We start from the raw sequence: 17295 nt of genomic DNA on the forward strand, positions 1-17295 counted from the left end.
TAGATCCATATGGTGCTGAGTGATCTGGTTTGTGTACCACCACCATGGGCGCAACTCAGTCAGAAAATTACATTTTTTCTATAATATTGTTGTCACAAAGCTTTTCCATTTCACATTTGACTAGTTCTCTTCAGGGCTAATAGGGGATTTATGATTTTATGGACTTTGGTTTGTGTATTGCTTTTTAATACAATGTGCTTAAAACCCACCAATTTTCTCATACTCTCTGTAAATATGCTGAGATATCTCTTGACCCAACATTCAGGTTCTTCGCACTTTTCAACCAGCATGATTTGTTCCCTTATCCCTGCTTGGAGTCGCTTTCCTAGGGTAGCCTAATGTATCAAGCCTAGAATGTGTGTGCCTTTCTTGGCTTCTTCATATATTTAAAAGCAATACCCACTAAAAAGTATCCAATCATCTCAATCTTTTCTTCACCATAACCTTATAGATTTATGCTGGTTTATGGTATTCCATGGCCCTGAATTTACCAATACATCAAACTCAAAGTCATCAATGGTTATGACACATTTTGGATCTCTTATACTATTGTCTATGTAGGCATCCTGGTCCAGCCCTTCACTTAATTGATTAGCATCACTAGCGCTGTTTACTACCTTTGTTGTTATTATGTAATTTTCACTATTGTTATTATATTGATCAACATCATCCAGAGAATTAATATTTTTGTAACCAAATAATTCCCTGTGTATACTTTTACATACATGTACATAATGTCCAACATTTGTACATTTCATGCAAATAGCTTTCCTAGTAGAATGTGTGCATTATGAGCCCAATAATCAGCACTGCCACATCTTAAACATGTTCCTGATTATGATTCCTGTTAACTGATTTGCAGCCACTGGATTGTTTGAAGATGTAACTTTTGAGTTTTCAATAGAAACAAAATCCACTCCTTCCTGTTATTGATCGATCCTGCTCTCCCTTGTAGCGTTTTCTATTCATAATATTATATTTTTACTAGTCAACTCTTGTCCCCTTGCTATTTCTAGCGCTTCCATTGAAGTAGTTTCCTTGCATCCATAAATTCTGTTGAATGTTTTTGTTTGACATGTGCATCATTAAGTGATCACGTATATTTCCTCATCATATATTCCTGTAAATGCACACTTGACTAATATTGCTATTAAATCACCCACAAAACCATCAATAGATTTATCTTGGCTCTCTACTGTTGAGAAGAATTGATAGTGTTCTAAAATATTATTAGTTCTGTTAGTGAAATATAGCTTTAGTTGCTTTAATGTGCTTGCATATTGTAATTGAAATTTCATTTATATAACAATAATGTGTCAAAGGTGGTCACGTGTGATAAATTCATAATCGTTCTTTACCCAGGGTAGTAATGTGGCCTGTTATCAGTTAACTTTTCACCATCAGAAACAATTTTTCTCCACATTCGCCATTACACCCATAAACTTGACTTCGCCCCTAATGCCCATGAAGCCATTCAATGCAGCAGAGATGGTTCTTAAGATTCCATATTTTAAGTTTCATAACACAAAGGTTGTACTAGAACTGGAACTTTGAAACTAGAAGGAAAATAAGTTAACACTGGTGTTGGAGAAGAAGGCCTTGCTCACCCATTATAGACTTACGGTACAGGAGGGTCTCTGAGTCCAGTGAATATGGTAGCAGTGGCAATGAAGTGTGTAGAGGAGGTAATATAGTCTACATCCTCAAAAACGTGGTACATAGATATGTGCTGGGAGATTACATAGATAAGTGGTTTGCAGCATACGAGATGGCCCCACATCTGCATAGAGTCCCAGAGGATGTGCTGGGAAGCTAGTCTGCAGAAGTATAAGCTGGGAGGAACACATTATTGGCCCTAGAAGTAGCTGACCAGATGAAGTATGCCTTCATGAAGGAAGCCCTTATGTGTAAGTTTGGTTTGACCCCTAAGAAGCATTGGCTGAGGGTTAGAGATACCCAGAATCAGCCACACCAGTCATCAGTAGATTTTGTGGATTCATCTAGTAGGGAGCTGGATGGTTGGGTGAATAGTAGTGAAGTAAAGAATTAAGATAGGCTCTACAATCTGATTATAGGAGAACACATTTTAAGTAATCATTTTAAAGAATTGTGCCAGCACTTGTACCCAGAGAGCTTGGGAAAGACACCGCCCTTTGGATCAACACCAAAGTGTCAAAGAAGGTACCTTGGGGGACCACAAGGAAGATGGTCCAGGTCCCCACCAGCAAAAGGAATGGGGAGGCAAAGAAAACCCAAACTAGTTCTCTAAAGGTCCCCAAAATGAGTTTTCTTGGAAAGGAGTCCCATTCCTCTTCAGAACATAGGTGGGGAGGTTACAGTGGAAATAAACTCATGGGGCCTTACCAGCTCAGTGCTATGACAGTCTCCAGTCAAGGCACAAAAAAGGAGATGCCATTTTCCCAGTGGCGGCCAGCACGGATCGGGGTGGGTGTAAGGGAGGCATGGGGGGATTGTTAAAAAAAAAACTTACCCTTTGACGTGTCTATCCTCCGTCTTCTCTCCCAGCCGAACAGGAACCAGGAAGCACAGCCCAGCTCCCCTGACCAATCACAACACTGAATGAAGCGTTGAGATTGGTCTAAGCACCATGGTTCGGCACTCAGCCAGGGAATGGGAGCCTGGGCATGTTCTGCACCCAGGCTATAATGCAGCCTGGGTGGAGAACATGCAAAGTGCACACGACGGTTTGGACGGCCAGAGAGTGCTGGTCAAACTATCATGTGCATTTAGGAATGGGCAGACCACTCCTCCCCTTCTCCTCTGTCATTGGAGCAGCCCCACCCGCCACGCAAACCTGCAGCAGATGAAAACATAAAATTATAATAACCTCGAGTTATTATCATTTTATGTTTCCTTTATTTCACTGCTGCAAAGCAGTGGGGTGACGCTCCTCTGCCATAGAGGAGAAGCCGCCACTGCATTTTTCCTAAAAAGAAGCTCCCCACTGGTTGGTCTTCACCAGCGATTGCTAGTGTAGTACTGAGGGAGGAGATTGCTTGGTTAGCTTTGGTAATAATACAGAGGTAACTCTAGTGTCCCTAAGTCACAAAGAGATGCACAAATGCCTAATAACACTAAAAAGTGGAAACAGCGGATTACCATCAATGGACAGAACGTGGAGCTTCTGTGAGGCACAGGAGGCAGTATGACAACCGCAATGTGTCTCCTGATGTCTGCAGAGCAGGTTATCCCTAATATAATCCACCAACTTTTGACAGCTCACAACCAGGTGAGCCACTACACCATTGCAATGGTTGCTCTGAAATGGGGTGGGGCCTCTGACTTACTGAGGGTACCTGAGGGTCCAGTTATGTCTGTAGACTTCTGGGGAATGACCTGAAGCAAACTATCCGGAGAGAGGTAACAATCTGATCAAATGTTGAAATGTTGGGACTGCTCAGTAGGTGTTCATGACCACATAGTCCATGGCAGCCTGTCAGGGGAGTCAATAGGATCTGGAGCCTGAAAGAGTGGCTCAGGTGCCTGCCAAAACGATAGGCACCAGTGTGTGTGGGATTCCAGCCCCAAAGACTCCCACGCCCCGGCAGGAGTCCAACCCTGAAGGGGAGGATCTGGAGCCTTCAGGAGAGGATAGGTCTGCCCTGGAAGACCTGCCCGAGTGGCAGGCTGCAGGAGGACCATCCCAGTCAAAGTTCTGCAAGGTGCACAGCAAGTGCCACACTCTTGAGGGTCTTAGGCAAGAGGCCGAGGTCCAGAAATATGGTGACACCGCTTGTGATCACCTAATTGATTGGGAGAAACGTCGGCTGTATGGAGAGCCTAAGATCTCAGAGCCTGGGTGAACCAGAGTGTTGGTGGTCTTTCACTGTTATAGGCCTTCTTACTGGGGTGGGGTCATTCATTTTTACTGATCTCAGATGTGGACCAAGGCAGGTGCATAGTGCAGGTCCTGTGTGACTTGCCAGGCCAGTGGCAAGTCAGGTGGGAAGCGCAAGGCTCCCCTCCAAAGATCCCCCATTTTGAGAGCACATGTTGAGAGAGTGGGATTAAACATTTTTGGGGCCCTAGATCCCCAGACAGCCCCAGAGAACAGGCTGATCCTGGTGAAGATAGACGATGTCACCCGGTACACTGAGGCCATACCCTGGAGGGTGGTGACTGCACCTGAGGTGGCTAGGGTAAGGCACTGATATGAATATTCACCTATGAGGGGTTTCTCATTGAAGTAGCGTCTGAGAAAGTCACCAACTTCGGATCAGCCTACATGAAGGCTATGTGGAATGAGTGTGGGTGACCTATAAGTTCTCCACACCATACCATTCCAAGATCCATGGGTTTGTTGAGAGGTTCAACAAAAGCCTGAAAGGCATGATTATGGGCCTGTATGAGCCCTTAAGGATAAGTGGACATTGTGATATCATCCCTATTGTTTGCTTACAGGGAAGTACCCGCTGAAAGGAGTGAGGCTTAAACCTCTTTGAGTTACTGTTGAGGCACCTTGTAGAGGACCTCTCAGTTTTGTGAAGGAGGGGTGAAAGAAAGCACCCAGGAAACCCTCCCAAGATCAGGATTACACGCTAGCCCTCAGAGTCATGGTGGGGCGCTACATGAAAGAGGTCACTGAAAATTTCGAGGCCAGTCTGGAGCAGAAGGTGTGTATGATGAAGCCCGTGGAGAGCCATTCCCTTCAGGACCATTGGACAGGGTCTTACGAGAGCAAAGGAAAGAAGTGTGAGGTCACCTGCATGGTAGCCCTCCAGACACCCAGGAACCCCTTAAGGGTCTTGCATGTCAACAGATCTAAATCACACTTTGAGAGATCTGAGCTTGTCATGCTCTTGTTGATAGATGGTGGTGAGGAGAATGAGAGTGAACCTGAGAGAGTGTTTGTGTTTTAACTAAATTGTGCATTATTATTAGTAGTTGTTCTTCATCTTAAATCCCAAATGTGTGCTGACATAGAGCTTTTGCAATGGAAACAAAATCATTATGACATGTTTTAATGTGTTTTTTAACTTAGACTAAACCTGGTCCTTAGCTAGGTCTCAATGCCACATTTGTTTAAAGTTATATTATTATTATTATTATTATTATGGTGATTTGTAAAGCGCATGGCTGCCAAGAAGGTTTCCCAGTGCTAGCTTCCTCAACTGAATCAAGGACAAAAAGCGGTCACAATACCAGATATAAAGAAGGAAACAGACAGGTTTTTAGCTGCTTCTGACAAACTGTGAGTGATTTGCAGCCTCTAAGTGAATGTGGCAGATCACTCCAAAATTTAGGGCCATGAAACGCAAGTGCCCAGCCACCCTGGCAAGACTTTCTAATCCTTGGAACCATTGCCAGATCTTGATGGCTGGATCGGGGAGCGCGATTTGGAAGGTAACCATATACCAACGGTCTCAGATATAGCGGCCCTACATTTGCAAGACACATGTAGCACAAGATCTTAAAATGAACTTGTTGCACAATATGCAACCAGTGCACAGTGTTAAGCAGCCTGGCTGAAGTGGTGAACCTGAGTGGGTGAAGAAGTGGCGAGCTGCCGCATTTTGGACAATTTGTAGCCATCTTAGGAAGGATTTTGCAGCACCAAGACACAGAACATTGCCATAGTTCAGTCTGGAAATAACCAGTTCCTGGACTACAGTTTGTTGGGCAGAGACCCGAAGGCATATCAAAATGATACTTAGGCAATTAGAAATACCAAAGCAGGTGGTAGCGACTTTGTTTATCTGATATCACATGGTCAACTTGCCATCTATCCATACTCCCAGACTTTTAACCACCTGATGGGGTCATGCCCAGGTTGGACGGCCAAAGACGAGGACCCCAAAGGTGGGGATGGTTGCCCACTAGCAGAACCTCCATCTTGTCCCCATTAAGTTTAAGTTGAAATTCATCCATGCTGCGACTGGGCAAGACAGGTATAGAGGGCTTCTTCACTGTGGTTATCCTTGGTAGATACGGATACCACAGTTTGGGTGTCATCAACATCCGATAAAAGTGTAAAATCACAGGATTTCACAATCTCTGCAACTGGCCTTACATATATGTTGAAGAGAGGTGGGTTAAGGGTTGAACCCTGTGGCAACCCTGGGCTAGATAGTGAGGTTTAGAACTGTATTGATATGAGTGCACCTGAAATGTGCAATTACACAAGGAAGATCTTAGCCACGAGAATGTAGTGCCCTGTACTCCCATTTATTCTAGTCTGCAAAGCAACATGGAGTGATACAGTGTTGTGTGACACTGAGATCCAAAATAATCAGTGTGGCCGAACTGCCTAAATCTACTTGGCCTTGGAGATATTCCATGATGCCCAGGAGGGCAGATTCAGTGCTGTAGCCAGCCCCGAAGCCGGATTGTAATGGGGCAGTATCCCATTATCTCCAGTATAAGAATTAAGTTGCCAATTGACATGTTGTTCCAACACCTTGGCTAGGATAGGTAAAAGTAAAATGGGCCTATAATTTAACCATGTAAGAGGGCGAGATTAGATTTTTTAAGTAAAGGTGTAACTAAAGCCCATTTCCAAGCCAATGGAACACCGCCTTCAGACAAAGAAATATTTAAAAGCTGTGTGAATTGTTCCATAATCGGTCTAGCCAAATGACTTAATATAGAAGGGGGGGAAGGATCCAAAGGAGAGTCTGACCTCATGGCCACAAGTAATGAAATAAATGAAGACACCACGAGAGGGTTAAAAGTATTCAAGGTGCTAGACGACCAAGAAGGGGGTTCATTGAAGCAGACTGTGTCTGTATCAGAAAATGTAGTTTGGATGTGTTCTGTTTTTTGTAAGAATTTTGTGACATTGTGCTTTTGAGAATGAAATGGAAGGAGTCATAATAGCCTGATCAGAGATATTCCTAAAAGCCCTAAAATGGTTTTAGGGCAGCTTTTTGCCACCTCAACTTCATCAGAGTAGAACTTGGCTGCCGCAATGTTTTTTTGGGTGGTACAAAGACTCATTGCGCCATGGGGCAGGAGGAAGAGTTCTATGATGTTTTCTCTGAGTAGTCAGAGCTAAAACATCCAAGGAAGATCTAATTCACACATATACGTTGCCAGAATCAAATTCCACCCAATGACTCAATACAGGGCAATTAGCCTAAAGTAATGAATTTAGTGCAGGAAGATCCAGCTTCGTACAGTTGCTTCCAGTGGAGCTCCTCTGACAGTCTTGAATACACGCTCCCCAAGGAGTGGGGACCAAAAACGGGACTGGGAAATGGCCTGACCAAGGCTGGGGGAGTGGCTGGTCAGTATGGATATCCTTGAGGTTTGTAAAAAATTGATGCTGCATCATAATGTTCACTTTCTGTTTATATTTCTCATTTGACCCTACATGCAGCAAGATGTGCAATGTTTATTTTTATGGCATATAGTTCATTTTTGTGGCATACTGTTGTCGAAGAGCTCACTGGAGGAAGCCTTTCGCTATTTTTCAAGGCTCTTCCTGCTTGCACACTGTATTCCATACCTTCACAGTTGGGTTCTATTGTTTATGTAACTAGTTTGTTCAGACACTTCCAGATGACATTAAGTCAGAAGGGGCTAATCGATATTCATGTATTGAGTTAGTGCTTAGGTGGTAGGATTATATGACGATTCAAAAACACAAATTTTGATTTGTTATAGCGATGCACATATCATGCTAACTTTGCAGTTTTCATTATTTTCTGTGCTCAAACTGGCTAAATACAACCTTGATTTTTTGGAGGGGGGAGCATGATCTCTTGAGTCTCTACTCGGGATGCTATTTGATTTACTATTGATTTGCTGCATATTTAGGACTTAGTCCATTTTTCATTATTTTGCTCATTATTGTATTTTTCTATAATGGAGAGTCTTTCGGGCAATTGACTATATGTACTTTGATTGATTCAGTGCTGCCTCTGCATGTCCTACGTTTTGTATTGTACTTTCAAATTTTAATAAACCTTCATGGTTTCTAAATTTCGTGATGCAAACTCCCTTTCTTTCTTACTGACTACATTTTGAAATGCTGTTTTGAATCTTGCCTCTGGGACACTTTATAGACTTTGAGGTTAGCATCATCCCTGAACCCACAACCTGTGGGCGCACTGTTATGCTAGTAGACCGTACATCTACAAACCCTTACCAGACCTCCTGTCATACAAGGAGCAAGATGGTTCAGTAGAGAGAGTAGTCATATCCCAAAATCTGGCTGAAGGTCAACAGAAGGACTGTCACCAATTCTTGTGGCAGTCCCCTCTCAACTAAGTAATCAAGAGTGATGCACATGCCACATACACAGCACTGACTGGCTCATTGACAGATTAAGGGCTGCCAAGTTCCTCAGTGACTGTGACTTGACATCAGGGTATTGGCAGATTGCCCAACTGACGGTGCAGAAGAGGTCAGCATTCTCAACACCTGAGGGATATTTCCAGTTTAAGTTAATGCCTGTTGGGTTAAAGAAGGCCCTGCCACCTTCCAAAGGTTACTGGTTGGGTTGGCGGAACTTAGTGTTGCCTACTTGGACAACACTGAGGTCTTTAACTCCAGCTGGGAAGACTACCTGACTCCCTGAAAGTTTCAGACTCTGCAGTAGGCATGCTTAACTATTAAGGCCAGTAAGTGCCAGATTGGAAAGGGCTTTGTAGTGTATTTAGGCCACCAAGTTGGTGGAGGACATGTGTAACATGTGCAAGACTCAAACCATCCTGGCCTGGAAGCCTCCCAAAACATAACCCAAGTGAAAGAATTTTTGGGCCTCAGTTGGCACTACGAAAGGTTTGTGAACGGGTATGAAAAAATTGTGGCCCCCTGACTAAGCTGATTTCCAAAAAGCAGCCCAAGAATTTTCTCTGGAAAGAGGCGTGCCAGAAGGCATTTGACACCCTGAAGGAGGCCATGTGCACAGCACCAGTTCTCAAGGCATCTGACTTCAACTGGGAATTCGCTATGCATACAGATGCTTCAGAGCATGGGATTGGGGCTGTTCTCTCACAGCTAAATGAGGAGGGCATGCACCAAATTATAGCCTCACTAAGCAGGAGGCTACTGCCCAAGGAGCAAATGTGCAGTGTAATTGAAATAGAGGCAATTGTTGTGGTCTGAGCATTTAAGAAAGGGAGAGCATACATGTTCCGGACTCATTTCTGGGTTTTACAGACCACAGGCCTCTCAGGTGACTGATATCAATGCAGTGTGAGAATCCTGAACTGTTGAGGCGGTCCAGCTGCCTCCAGCTTCACGATGGAAAATTGCCTTGGGAGTGATCACACCAGTGCTAATGGTCTTGCCAGGTTTTTCTACCTTAGTGATTAAAACTCTCATGGGGGTGGGTAATTCTTCCTGCCTTCTGCTGTGGAGAACCTGTGTAGGGAATTACAACCTTTGCGTTATGTACCCCACATGTTTGCCCTATCTGTTGTTGCTGGCTGTAGAACTCTTTTCAATTTACCCCAAACCAGTGGTAAAGTGCCTATGCACCCCTCTGAACATAGTTGAATTGGCGTAACCCTAATTGGCATATTTAACTTACTTATAAATCCCGAATATATGGCACAAAGTGTACTCAGGGCCTATAAGCTAAATGCCACTAGTGGACTGCAGCACCTATTGTCCCGTCCACTACAGGGGCAGTGTAACCATGGTTTCAAGTCTACCACTGTAGCCTGACTGGAGCAGTTGAAAAACTGCAATTCGACCTGTCAAAAAAAAACCATTTGACAGGCCTAAACCTTCCTTTTAAATAAGTTAGGGTGCATGGTATTCGAAAGTACGACATACAGTGATTTAATGTTAAACATGTCTTTACAGTGACTAGCACCTAAAAGCTATTTTACTGTACCAAGGCTCACTGTCCCATAGAGCAACACTGGGATGCACTATTCAATTTAATATTGCTATCTCTGACTACAAAAGACCTTAGAATTTCATTCTTGGGCTCTTTGTAATATGTATTAGTAGCCCAATTCACTGGATAAGTCAGATTTGAAATAAATATTAAGGAAAAGGTACTTTTGGAAAGTGACCTTTTCCCTGTCAAAATCCTCTGGAGGCTAATTTGCATTAACCTCCAGCTGTAGCCCTTTGAGTGTACAAGCCTGAATGAGGCATGGATGGGGAAAGTGTTTTGTTTTCTCTGGAAGGATGGCCATATGGGCAGAGCCCAGGAACTTAGTTAACTTCAATGGGGCCTCCCCTGTCACAGTCGATCCAGATGACACCTGGACAGGCTCCTTCCTTTGATCACCCAGTCAGCAAGGCTCCAATCCCAGTGGGGAGGGAAATGTGCCAAGGAACTGGTTTGAAGTGACCACAGAGGAGGAGTTGCTCATTTCCGTGGTCACACCTCTGGGGTGGGTACAGTAGCTCTACATGAGGGGAGAAGGATTTCACCATCTTGGATTTAGGTAGAGAGGGGCACTGTGGGATTGGTTGCAGTAGGGCAGAAAGGACATTTTTCATAAGTGGGTTGTGCAATACCTGGGAGCTTTTACCCCCATTGGTTAGGGAGAAAACATGAGACACCCACGGGCTGGTGCCGTACATAAATGTGGCATCTCTAGTGCCATCCACAGAACACTACTGGACCTGAGGAAGATCAGAAGAGGACTAAACTTGCTGTGTGAGACCTGAGAAGAGCCCTGAAGCACTTGACCTGTTCTCTCATGTACCCAGGACAGAGAAGTGAATTTCAAGGGTCATAAGGCTGACATCCTGTTCAAACCACAGGGACACAATAAGCTACAAGAAGACTTTCAAGAAGATTTCCAGCTGACCATTTCCAACTAGACCTGCTCTAGACACTGCTGTTGGCCTCTGCTGGAGTGAGTCCTAACCCACAGGTGTTTCTTGTTGCTGAGATCTTGGAACCCTTAACTGTGTCAGGCAGGGCTTCTCCTACCGTTTCTGAAAGCCTGGGACATGGAAATGTTTTGGCTCCGGAGGACTGGGACAAACCTAGCAAGCTAATATAACCAAGGTGTGTTGCCGCCAGGTTGAAGATTCAGGTTTCTCCTACTCTGATCTTCTATGCAGCCACTAATCCAATTCAGTGGGACTTTGTATAGCCTTCTTCGGCTATAGTCTACAGCTTTGTCCCACAGGAGGAATCCGAGCTCCAAACAAGAGACTAAGTTCAAACGAAGGCGAAGGTGCTATAAGTATCTGACTGGCGAGTGACTTTCCTTAGGCACGAAATTCGAATTTCTTACACTCTGAGCTTTCCCATTGAAAACCAGTAGCTGCATCAGGACTTTGTCCAATGGCTATCCAACAACATGGAACCCTTCTAGGCTACAGCCTGCTACCTTACCCCACTGAAGATTTTGGACTTCCATTTTTGACACTAGACCCCAAGGTACAACTTCCAACCGTGTTGAAACTAGTTTCTGTACATGGCCCACAATCCATGGTGTGGGCTTTTACATTTTTTTGAGCTATTTTTATTTAAAACCTTAAAGATGCACTTCTACGGTTTCCCTTATTGGATTTTTGTCAGTTTGGTTTAATTTAATTTATTCAAATGTACTCTATTTTTCTAAATTGGTTTGATATTTTTCGTGTTTTGTGCTTTGACTTTATCACTACTTTGGTACTGCAAAAACACTTTACACATTGCCTCTAAGTTAAATCTGTCTGCTTTGTGCCATAGCTACCTGAGGACTGAGCTCAAGTTCAATTAGTGACTTTAGTAGCTCATCCTTACAAGGACTGTGTTTGTTACTCAAGGTGGGGCACAAAATTTCTGACAGATTCCATCAGGGTGGCATTCAAGTGTGCCCCACTTTTATCATAAATACAGAATGTTAGCGCACTAGTTGTTCATTAGAAATCTGTCTTCAAGCTTTAGTTTATCACTAGGGAGTTAACAGACTGATGCTGAGGTTAGAATGGCATGTTTGTCTCTGCAATTCAGATTGCTTTTACTGACATGGATGAGGAAGGCATTTGAGAACTCATAAAAAATGTGTCCTCACTTTAGCATTCTATAGCAATAATCATAATTTTTATGACAAAAAGAAACCCTCATTATGTTTCTTTATTGCAGTGTCCTCTGTACGAAATGCCTTTAATTTTACAGCTTTCATACCATTTAGGTGGCTTTTACTTTTGTCATAAATACAGAATGTTAGCGCTCTAGTTGTTCATAAGAACACTGTGGAAAAGATACAGTAGAACCTTCCTCAAAGCCTTCTCCAGAATCTGTGACCTAGCTGCTCCTTCATCCTCACTCAACATTCTTTTTTCTTTTTAAAGAAAGTAAACACCAGAGCTAAATAGTACAATTCAGGAAAATACCATGTCACTGCTAACCAAATCACTGCTTAACTAAAATAAATGATATTCAGTAACATAGAAAATGGTCTAATTCATCTTTACAAATATGGTCTCTGAATACTTCAGCTTCATCGGGAAACATACGTCGAAAAAGTATGGCAGTACGTCCGGTCCCCTGCACGTTCAGCATTATCCATGCCCTGCAGACTGCTTGTGCCACTTTTAAAAAGGCTACACAATCAGTAAATAAAAAGTTATGTTTAAAACATGCCATATAAATACCACCAATTAAACCCTATTGATGCTTAGAAATAGTTTTAAAATGCATAAATGTGCTTTAAAAACAATATTGAACACAGTAAAAACAAGGAAAACCTAGCTAGTCATGGGTGTGAATGCACCTCTGGTCTATTTTCTGGCTCAGATGCATTAGGAAGTATAATGTATGGAGCTAATGAGGAATGTTTAGATCCCATCAAAATTAACAGAGGTGTAAGACAAGGGTGTGTGCTGGCCCAATTTCTCTTTTGTCTATATAATAATGATTTGGGCCTTTTTTGAAAAATGGGGAGGCAGACACCCCTAGGGTGGATTTGACAAAACTCCCTGCTCTGTTATACGCAGATGATTGTGTTTTGAGGCCAAGAACAAGGGTAGGGCTACAGAAGCTGTTACATAGATATGTGCTATTTATGAGTGAATTGGGATTAATGAGAAACACCACCAAGTACAAACATAGGGCGGCATACACACACTAAACCCAGGGTGCACTTTAATAATAGGGAAAAACTTGTGTGTCTTACAAATTTTACCTATCTAGGGAACCCATTTGATCATAAAGGCACTTTGTCTCATTTAATTAAGGTTAGAAATGCCCAGTTTTATCAAACCTCTGAGGCTAGGTTTGCTAAGAGATTTGCTTGGAAGCTGGGTTTGAAGACATTGAGTGTATGTTTAATATTTACATTGCTCGCTGTTGATCTGCTACAACAGAGGTCTTCAAACTGGGGGCCTGCCCCCCTAGGTGGACGTCGATGGGTTCCCAGTGGGGGCACAAATGGCTCTGAAAGTACATGTAAATGAAGATGGCCTGGAAGTGCAGCAATGTTTATTTGCCTTATTTCCTGGCTGTCTTCATTTACTTCCAGCCCTTGAAGTGAGTAGGACTGTGATCTGAGTGCTGTGGGGACGAGGGTCAGTGAGTGTGCTGGCAGGGTCAAAGAGGCTGCTAAAAAACACACAATCATTTGAAATGCATTTAGTCTTGCATTTGTGAGAGTTAAGCTATTGGCATTGTAAATGATGTTTCTTGACGAATGTCTGAAAGCAAAAGAAATGTATGTAGTTTTGTATTTTTGTCCATTTCAATTTGTGACCTATGTGAGGATAGCTCAAGAATGTATTCAATTAATATCCTGATAACAGCAAGAGTACCAAAATAATTGCTTTAAAACCCATTGAATATCATTGAGTTAACAATTGACTGTACTTACTGAGATGCATAAACATAAATAGTTAGGCCTTTATTACGGATATTTCGGTAGGGCCGATTCTGGTGGAAGTTTTTTTCAGCTTGAATCATGAGTATAAAATATGCGGTAATTACAGAACCACACAGTATTGGTAAATTTAATTGTATTATTTCCTATGAAAGTTACACGCACACCACACGCTGAGGGACTTGTAGGGCAGTGGGTGGATTGGAAGGTATTGCCTTCTTTACCTTGGGAGATTTGGGAGTGCTAATTGCTTCACAGTGCTGAATTTGCAAAAGTTGTTCTAGGGAAGTACTGAGCCTACCAACCCACCCTGGTGGAGGGACAATAGACTTCAGCAGCATGTTGGGCACTGGGAAAGAGATGCAGTCAGAGGAAAACATATTAGTCTTATTGATCAAACTCATCAATGGGCACTAAGGATGGGTTTAGAGGTAACAGGGAAAAGAACAACAAAAATAATAGGAGAATGGGAGAATGAAAGGAAGGCAGGGTTGGCCCAGGGTCAGACAGGACGGTTCAGTGCAAAGAAACATTGGAGTCAAGAGAAAGGGCAAAAGGGCCCGTTACTAACATAAGTTGTCAAGTTGAAGTTAAATAAGAAATTGTAAATGGGGGATGGGAATTGTTTAGCAGCAGAGAGGATAGTTAATATTTGTTAGAGTCCTGAGCAGCAATAAGCAGATGGTTGGTATTATGTACATCAAGCTCAAACGGCCGTAGGACAACAGCAACAAGGTGACCATGGTGATCCTGTCCCAAACTAGCTTAAGGAGACTAAACGGCTGCTAAATCCATGTTCAACATATTTAAAAAAACATGGCAGAGGACCACCAAAGAAGTAAATTGTGTAGCAAAATAAACAGCAACATACATAGAACTAGCTTCACTCAAAAACATAAGTGGGCAACAAGAACGCATTGTCTTCCTGTACCGCACAAGGAAGCTAAATTATCGAAAATGTCATAATTCTGTCCTTCAGAATAGAACACCTGTAAGTACAAATTTACAGCACTGAGGGATTGGATATGCATTAACATGCAGCAGATGATGGATTATGTAGCAATAATATAAGTCTGCTTTTTCCTCATTTTCTTCCTCAGAAAGGGACAAGTGGCCACTGCTGGTTATCATTAACTAAGCAGATGCAGTAGGACTGTGGCTCAGAGGTAGGTTTCAGGGTCCCACTACATCACAATTATGACTGTCTACCTTTAGAAAAGGGGCATGGGGTCTTATTTTCCTTTTTAGCATTTGGACTGAGGGCACCTTTGCAGAAAAAAGGGAGACATCATGTGGGAGATCTTTTTTTCTGAAAGGGGCAGAGAGCCTGATTCAAAAACAGAGTTATGGTACGGCATGGTGGAGAGGAAGTGAAAGATGCAGAGGAGACAGCCTGATACTCAGGACTGCTGTTATCATTAATGCAGCAGGTGTAATTTCATTGGGGTCCAAGAGTGTGAGGGGCTCAGAACACCCTAATTATGGGGAGCAGTATTTTTGGGACAATACAAGTTTTTGTTTGATGCATTTGCTGTTTTAAGTCTCATATTTAGTGTGGTTTATGAGCTATAGAAAAAGTACTCCTGAAATCATCTCATAAGCCCCCCCCCCTGCACACAGCCATGTTCCTCCCACTCCCCCAATCCTTGTCATAAAGTTTTGGAGGGGCCCTGACCTCCAAACATTTTGCTTAGGGTGGGGCTCAGAGTAAAAAAGTTTGAAAACCTCTGCGCTATGATATCTGGAGCTGGGACTATTGTGATACTTGCCCCTTACAGGCTAATGAAAATTACATTTTTGGGAAGGCTCCTGTCTGTACCAAACAGCTTACCGATATTTCTTTGCCACAAGGAGTTAAGCTTACTGAACTTGGAAGATCGCAATAAGATAGCTCCACTTTACGACTGGATACAGCCAATAGTGTTCCGCGAGTAAGATATGTAAAAGAAAAATTTGTTTTGTTAGGGAGACCAGATTTATTTTAACTATAATTAATAATTAATTAATAAGTATATTTCAAAGTATTACCTCCATCACCAAAATCAGCTAAAGTTAGATTTTCTGACTGCATGCAGGCAGCAAAGAGAAAATAGAGAAATTGGGAAGGAAAGAGTGTCTGCTTACATCCATTTAGTGACCTCGGATTTTACGGAGCCTTATCTTATTTTTCCATTTCACCACCATCAGAGATTCTATCTAATAAGGTTTGGATTCAATATAGTCCATCTTCTAGTTTCTTATCTTAATAAGGCATATCGTCCAGCTATCCTGGAGCCATGTCCTTGTGTCTCGAGCTCAGTTCAGTCTACACTCCACTTCTTTTTGTTTTGTAAACTGTATGCCACACCTAGGAAAACATTTTAGTCCCATTGCTGAGGTCTCTGAATATCAGAAGGTGTGCCTTACTCTTCTTTACCGACAGCTATTATAATAAGAATACATTTGTTTGATGGTTTATCATTTTATTACAGCTGCTGTCAGATTGATGAAAATGGTGGTTTTAATGTGGATTTTATGTTCTTGCTTTATGATCTGTGAGAACCCCTCTTCATCAAGTAGGCCACATTTGCACAATACTCTTGTAATTCTGATTCTTAAGGAGAAATTGGATGATTGAAACTTTGCACATGAATTGTCAGGATATTTTATTTTTGTGGTCACTAGTTTTAAAATACCTTTTTACTTAAATTGTTATGAAATACTGTATTTATTGATCTGGTAAATTTGTATTGAAACACAATGTGTAATAATTGTTTATGCATTTATGCCTTCATGATTTGAAACCAAATAAAGCTTGTTGATGATGATGATAATGGAAAGAAAACCTAATTTAGAGCCTATTTAAATCTGCCATAAATTGGGAATTAGCCATCCTAAAGAAAACAGACACCATTTTTATACAAACTAATAACATCCACCAAATATCAAACAATGAAATAACAAACAAATTCTAGAGAAGAATGAATGAAATATTTAACTGACATGGAGCAGCAATGAAAAGACGAAGATGGCTGCTGTTCTGGAGCTTGTAGGGACTGCCATGTTCTTATTCTAAAACTTTAAGTGTGGTTTATAAGTTGCTTTAAATGGCTGCTATGGAGTAGCAAAAAATCGATTATGCATAATATTAGGTTCTAACATGAAATGAACTGACAGGCTGCTGCTGCTGTGAGAGGGTCATTTTTTATTCAGAATATCAGACTTGGGTCTGATTTATATTTTGACGGCTAGGTTACTCCATCACAACGGTGAAGGATATTCCATCTGCTGAAATTTAAACCCCATTAAATCCTATGGAATTTATATTTCGGCTTTCGGGATGCCTTTCGCCATGGAGTAACCTGTCTGCTTGAAAACAAATCAGGCCCTTTATTCTCACATGGCTGAGGAAGATAGTGTGAACTTATAGAAAATGTGCTGCTATTTTAGCATCTGCAGAACCTTCCATAACCTCTAGGAGGAAATCATCAGCGAAAACAGTTTTGTTTTCTCTGAAACATGGTTCGTCAAAGCACAGCAGGTCCGCTCTCACCTGAGAACTAACCAAAATTCC

The sequence above is a fragment of the Triturus cristatus genome, chromosome 4_1, assembly GCF_964204655.1.
Source record: "Triturus cristatus chromosome 4_1, aTriCri1.1, whole genome shotgun sequence".
NCBI lineage: Eukaryota > Metazoa > Chordata > Amphibia > Caudata > Salamandridae > Triturus > Triturus cristatus.